This window comes from Oncorhynchus clarkii, chromosome 11, assembly GCF_045791955.1.
Source record: "Oncorhynchus clarkii lewisi isolate Uvic-CL-2024 chromosome 11, UVic_Ocla_1.0, whole genome shotgun sequence".
Lineage (NCBI taxonomy): Eukaryota > Metazoa > Chordata > Actinopteri > Salmoniformes > Salmonidae > Oncorhynchus > Oncorhynchus clarkii.
In genome coordinates this window covers 28,860,074-28,866,073 of record NC_092157.1, presented here as the reverse complement: position 1 = coordinate 28,866,073, position 6,000 = coordinate 28,860,074, and the positions used below count along the sequence as shown (strand labels likewise).

General features: G+C 41.5%; 1 protein-coding gene across 1 annotated transcript in view; it reads left to right on the top strand.

Moving 5' to 3' along the window:
* The first annotated feature begins 3,759 nt into the window (after positions 1–3,759).
* Positions 3,760–6,000, top strand: part of LOC139420429 (cadherin-18-like) — a 409,544-nt gene continuing 407,303 nt past the window's right edge. The window contains exon 1 of the mRNA XM_071170553.1: positions 3,760–3,862. The gene's annotated coding sequence lies outside the window, so the exon portion shown is untranslated. The remainder of the gene's footprint in view (positions 3,863–6,000) is intronic.

Sequence of the window (6,000 nt, the reverse complement as noted above, 5' to 3'; positions counted from 1 at the left end):
ATTTTTTTTTTTATTTCACCTTATTTAACCAGGTAGGCTAGTTGAGAACAAGTTCTCATTTACAACTGCGACCTGGCCAAGATAAAGCAAAGCAGTGTGACACAAACAACAACACAGAGTTACACATGGAACAGTCAATAACCTAATAGAAAAAAAAGAAAGTCTATATACAGTGTGTGCAAATGGCATGAGGAGGTAAGGCAATAAATAGGCCATTGTAGCGAAGTAATTGCAATTTACCAAATTAAACACTGGAGTGATAGATGTGCAGATGATGATGATGTGCAAGTAGAAATACTGGTGTGCAAAAGGGCAGAAAAGCAAATAAAAACAATATGGGGATGAGGTAGGTAGATTGGATGGGCTATTTACAGATGGGCTACAGCTGTACAGCTGCAGCGATCAGTTAGCTGCTCAGATAGCTGATGTTTAAAGTTTGTGAGGGAAATATCAGTCTCCAGCTTCAGTGATTTTTGCAATTCGTTCCAGTCATTGTTAGCAGAGAACTGGAAGGTAAGGCGGCCAAATTAGGTGTTGGCTTTGGGGATGACATTGAAATATACCTGCTGGATCGTGTGCTATGGTTGGGTGTTGTTATCGTGGCCATTGAGCTGAGATAAGGTGGAGCTTTACCTAGCAAAGACTTACAGATGACCTGGAGCCAGTGGGTCTGGCGACGAATATGTGGCGAGGGCCAGCCGACGAGAGCATACTGGTCGCAGTGGTGGGTGGTATATGGGGCTTCGGTGAAAAAACAGAGGGCACTGTGATAGACCGCATCCAATTTGCTTAGTAGAGTGTTGGAGGCTATTTTGCAAATGCACAGTGCTCCTTGGGATGTTTAAAGCTTGGGAAATCTTTTTGTATCCAAATCCGGCTTTAAACTTCTTCACAACAGTATCTCGGACCTGCCTGGTGTGTTCCTTGTTCTTCATGATGCTCTCTGCGCTTTTAACGGACCTCTGAGACTATCACAGTGCAGGTGCATTTATACGGAGACTTGATTACACACAGGTGGATTTTATTTATCATCATTAGTCATTTAGGTCAACATTGGATCATTCAGAGATCCTCACTGAACTTCTGGAGAGAGTTTGCTGCACTGAAAGTAAAGGGGCTGAATCATTTTGCACGCCCAATTTTTCAGTTTTTGATTTGTTAAAAAAGTTTGAAATTTCCAATAAATGTCGTTCCACTTCATGATTGTGTCCCACTTGTTGTTGATTCTTCACAAAAAAATACAGTTTTATATCTTTATGTTTGAGGCCTGAAATGTGGCAAAAGGTCGCAAAGTTCAAGGGGGCCGAATACTTTCGCAAGGCACTGTATATTTATCTTGGGACAAACCCGGGCCCAGTTGTGACCCATTTCTCTGACGACCCTCCCGGCTCCGACCTCCGACATCCTAATAATTTAAACAAGAGCAAAGAGAAAGAATTCGACAGACCTAGTGGGAGGATCGTCACATTACAAAGCAAAAACAGGTTTTGAGAAATGTGTTCAAATGCATTACAAATGAACTCTAAGTGGGCTACCATGTGCCTTTTACTGAGGAGTGGATTCTGTCTGGCCATTTTACCATAAAGGCCTGATGGGTGGAGTACTGCAGAGATGGTTGTCCTTCTGGAAGGTTCTCCCATCTCCACAGAGGAACTCCGGAGCTCTGTCAGAGTGACCATTGGGTTCTTGGTAACCTCCCTGACTAAGGCCTTTCTCCCCCGATTGCTCAGTTTGACCAGGCGGCCAGCTCTAGGAAGTTGTTACAAACTTCTTCCATTTAAGAATGATGGAGGCCAATAAGTTATTGGTACCCTTCCCCAGATCTGTTCCTTGACACAATCCTATCTCGGAGCTCTACAGACAATTCCTTTGACCACATGGCTTGGTTTTTGCTCTGACATGGACTGTCAACTGTGGGACCTTATATAGACAGGGTTGTGCTTTTCCAAATCATGTACAATCAATTTAATTTACCACAGGTGGACTCCAATAAACTTGTAGAACCCTCTGAAGGATGGAACATCGCTGAAAGACAAGCAAAGGCTCTATCGAACAAGGACAAGCATATCTACATCCGCAAAAATGCATAGTGCGATCAGTAAAACATAGAGCCATTTATATTTAAATCTAGTCCCCCCCCCCTCCCCAATACACCGGAAGCTGTCATAGGGTGTATAATTCAGCTCACGAAGCTCAGACCTGCCTTCTTCCTGGGCAACTATGTGTGAAACATCTTACTGTCCTAGAAAGGCCTCTGACATGATGAAAACAAGTCCAGATTCCCCCAGGGTGAAATTCCCCATTAAGTGCCTATGAACGGGGTATGGTAGTAGGTACGAGGCATACTCGTTTGAATATGTCAAGAACTGCACCGTTGCTGGGTTTTTCATGCTCAACATTTTCATGTGTGTATCAAGAATAGTCCACCACCCAAAGGACATCTAGCCAACTTGACACAACTGTGGGAAACATTGGAGTCAACCTGGCACAGCATCCCTGTGTGGACACCTTGACTCACCTTGACACCTTGAGTCCATGATCTGACACATTTAGACTGTTCTGAGGGCAAAAGGCGGTGCAGCTCAATATTAGGAAGGTGTTCCTAATATTTCTTACACTCAGTGTATGTCTATGGCCACAATGCAACATGCTGTTTTATATGTGGTGTACATGCTGCCCGAATTGTGGCCTTCCTGACTCTAAGTGCTTGTGATAAAACTTAATCCAAAGCTATTTTAGAAGTTATTGATCCTCTGTGGCTAAATGATGCTCTCTAGAGTAGTATGTTGAATGATTTTATTCATGTCTGTTCAGACATACACAAAATGTATTCTGAAAACTGGAACTATTTTGCTGTGAGGGAATTTTATTTAATCATGACAAAATAGCTACTTTAATAATACTGCAATTTAGAGACAATTTAATTTGTCGCACTGAGGGTAATCTTTTGTGACAAACTGTTAACATACATTTTATCATCTGTCGATCTGTGTAATACTTGCTGAGTCCATACATTTCCTCTAATTTAGATTTTGCCACTTTCTCCTCCAGAATGAATATGCAAGTGAGTAATCATTCTTCTGCAATTTTTTCTTCTTCATTTGCCTAAATTCTAAATCATACAGCAGGTAAAAACCACTATTGTTTGCATTACTAGTGAAGCGTTGCCCGGGATACAGGCTACAGTACCGCATTCTTGCTAATGGTTGTCTGGTTAAAAAAAAAAGAGGATTATTATCTCCCGTCAGTCTAGATTGATTATACAGACAAGGAATGAGTATGTGTACTCTGAACGGGAAGTGAGTAAACAAGGCACCAGGAGAAAAAACACAGATTGACAAAGAGAGAGAGAGAGAAAGAGAGAGCAAGTGATAGAGAAAGGCAGCAAGCAGAGGAGGAGTGTGATGCAAGGAGATGAGTGTTTGGCTGAGGAGGAATTTGTCCACGTACTCTCCACTGCTCCTCTCTTCTTTTCTACTGATCTGTTCTTCCTTAACCTCCCTCCCTCCTCCTTCCCCATCCAGCTGCTGGCTGAGCTCCCTCTGTTCCTCTCATCTCTCAGTGCAAGGACCTGAGTTGACTGAGCCGTTTGATTCATGCAAGAGCTGATTCACGCCATGCGATCTGGGGAGTGAGAGTGGACAGGACAGGATTCCCTCTCTCTACATCCATAATTCAGCGTTCACGCCTTCCTCCTACTCCTGTTATCCTCTTTGCCTTCTTCTTATTCCTACTGCTGCTGCTAATGCCGTACGCTGCAGCTACTGATGCTGTTGTAGGTTACACTCCTGTTGCAGCACAGCCTTCCTGTGGTAATAATTCATCAAGCCAGAGCTCCGGAGTCTCAACTTAAAGTACAAAGGTAAGAGTAAATGTGCTTGTTGAGCTTTGGATTGTGTTGGAAATGTAATGATTATTTTACTGTTTGAATCATGTAAAAGTCTGGCTGGTTTGATCTTGTATGTACAGTATGTGTATTTTTGAGCCAGTTCAGAAATGAGAGAATGTGTGCTGGAAAAGAAAGGGAAAGAAAAAAGGTGATTGCAATTTGCAAGTCGTAATGGAAGTTTCTTTTGGTGGAAAAAAAATGACTTTTGTTGTATGGGCTTGGTCTCCACCCTGAAGCATTGTGTAAGATTAGATACTGTGCTGCTATGCCTGGTCTGCTTTAAAGTCATAACCCCCCCCACACACACACACACACACACACACACGTACTCCCCACCCCCCTTTCCCCCCCCTGACTCTTGCTTCATCTACTCGCAGAGGGAGAAGGCAAACCTAACATAACGTGTATTCCCTCTCTTGTTTCTTGGTGGTGCTCAAAGGACACAGGACAGTGCCACTTCTGCTAGTTAGAGATATAGCCTTTACCTCCTCTGCGAATAACCCCTATATCATAGCTCTGTGAATAGGCAGAACTGAGACCACATACTGTAAACATTTATACTGTATGTTCTTGAGTGTGTATTTTTGCTGTATGTGTGTCCCTGTATACTGTATGTTGGAGATTTAATTGGCAAATTACCAGATATTATTTTATTATAGGCTACACTCTCAACACTGGGTACACACTCATTCCTGACTGATTATGTGGAGGCTAATTGAGTAAATGTGTTCTGCTATTTTGTTTTTCACTCACTGTTAAGAGTGTCAGTGACCCTGGAAATGCTCTGTTTCGGATGGTATTAGACTTAATATGCGGAAGAGAGAGGGATACTTTTTTTCTAGAAACGGTGTGTTCTCGAGTGTGTATTTGTGTGTGTGCCTGTATACTGTATACTTTTTTTCTAGAAACAGAGCCGTAATATGTCAGCTAGACAGTCCCCTGATGTGTTACCCAATGAAGTGCTAGGTGCATTGAAGCCAAAGTCTGAGACAGCATTGTCAACACAGCTGGATTTCAAAGACTAGGTTCTCACTGTGATACTGTCTAGATTTTACAATTCTTTAAAAATAATGGTATAATTATTTATTTTATAGGTAAAAGATACATGGATGTCTAAATAAAATTACTATCCACAGTCATATCCAAATATATGTCTAATGGAAATACTTGGCATATTTGAATAATTGAGTGAAAGTATTTGGAATGTCATAAGTAACATTGCCGTCATATTGACCATTATCATTTGTATTGCACTGATGATGGTGCTATGGAAAGAAGGGGCTTTGCATCTGTATAATTCACTGATACAGGGTTTTTACCAGTATGGTACAAGCAGCATTATGAATCACAACTGTTGATTAAAAATGCCTCCAGCAGGTGTGTTAGATTACACAGCTGCTACTTGCTATTGGAAGGCAATAAGGAGACATTGTGTGAATGCTCTACATTCCAATTACAGTGGGATGTTTTACTTGGATGTTTGTAAATGTCAGAGTACATGTTAAAAATTATATTCTAAGCTGTCCATTTTTATATGTGAGGTATCAATGTGTCCTTTTTCTGTGGTCTTCACCAGCTTATTGTTCAAATATTTATTTTCAATATGTGTGTGAATGACAATGCTGGTATATTGGCTAGCTTTGGCCTTCATTGATCTTCACAGATTCAATGCTTGGGGTGTGTTAACCTTGATCACTAGGCCCAGGGGACAAATCCAAAAGCAGTGACCCCTGCCTACCACCATACCTTCTTTCCTTTCAATCAGTCCATACTAATCTATAAATAGGACCTAATGGTATCACGATATTACCAATCACTAATAGCAAAATAACTTATTTAGAAAGGAATTTACCCTCTGTGTGATATTAAGGAGTATCTCTCTCTCTCTCTCTTTCTCTCTCTTTCTCTCTCTTTCTCTCTCTCTCTCTCTCTCTTCTTCACAGTTAATACTTTTTATTGTCACTGTAAACCATTAGTACGATGATTCTCATACAGATTTTACAGAAAGATACGCCATGGAGTCAGCGAGGTTCTAGCTCAAGGATGTTCTGCATGAACGATCCCTTTAGGGGGGTGGGGGATTTTGGCACCAGCTGGCTGCAGAGCTGTTA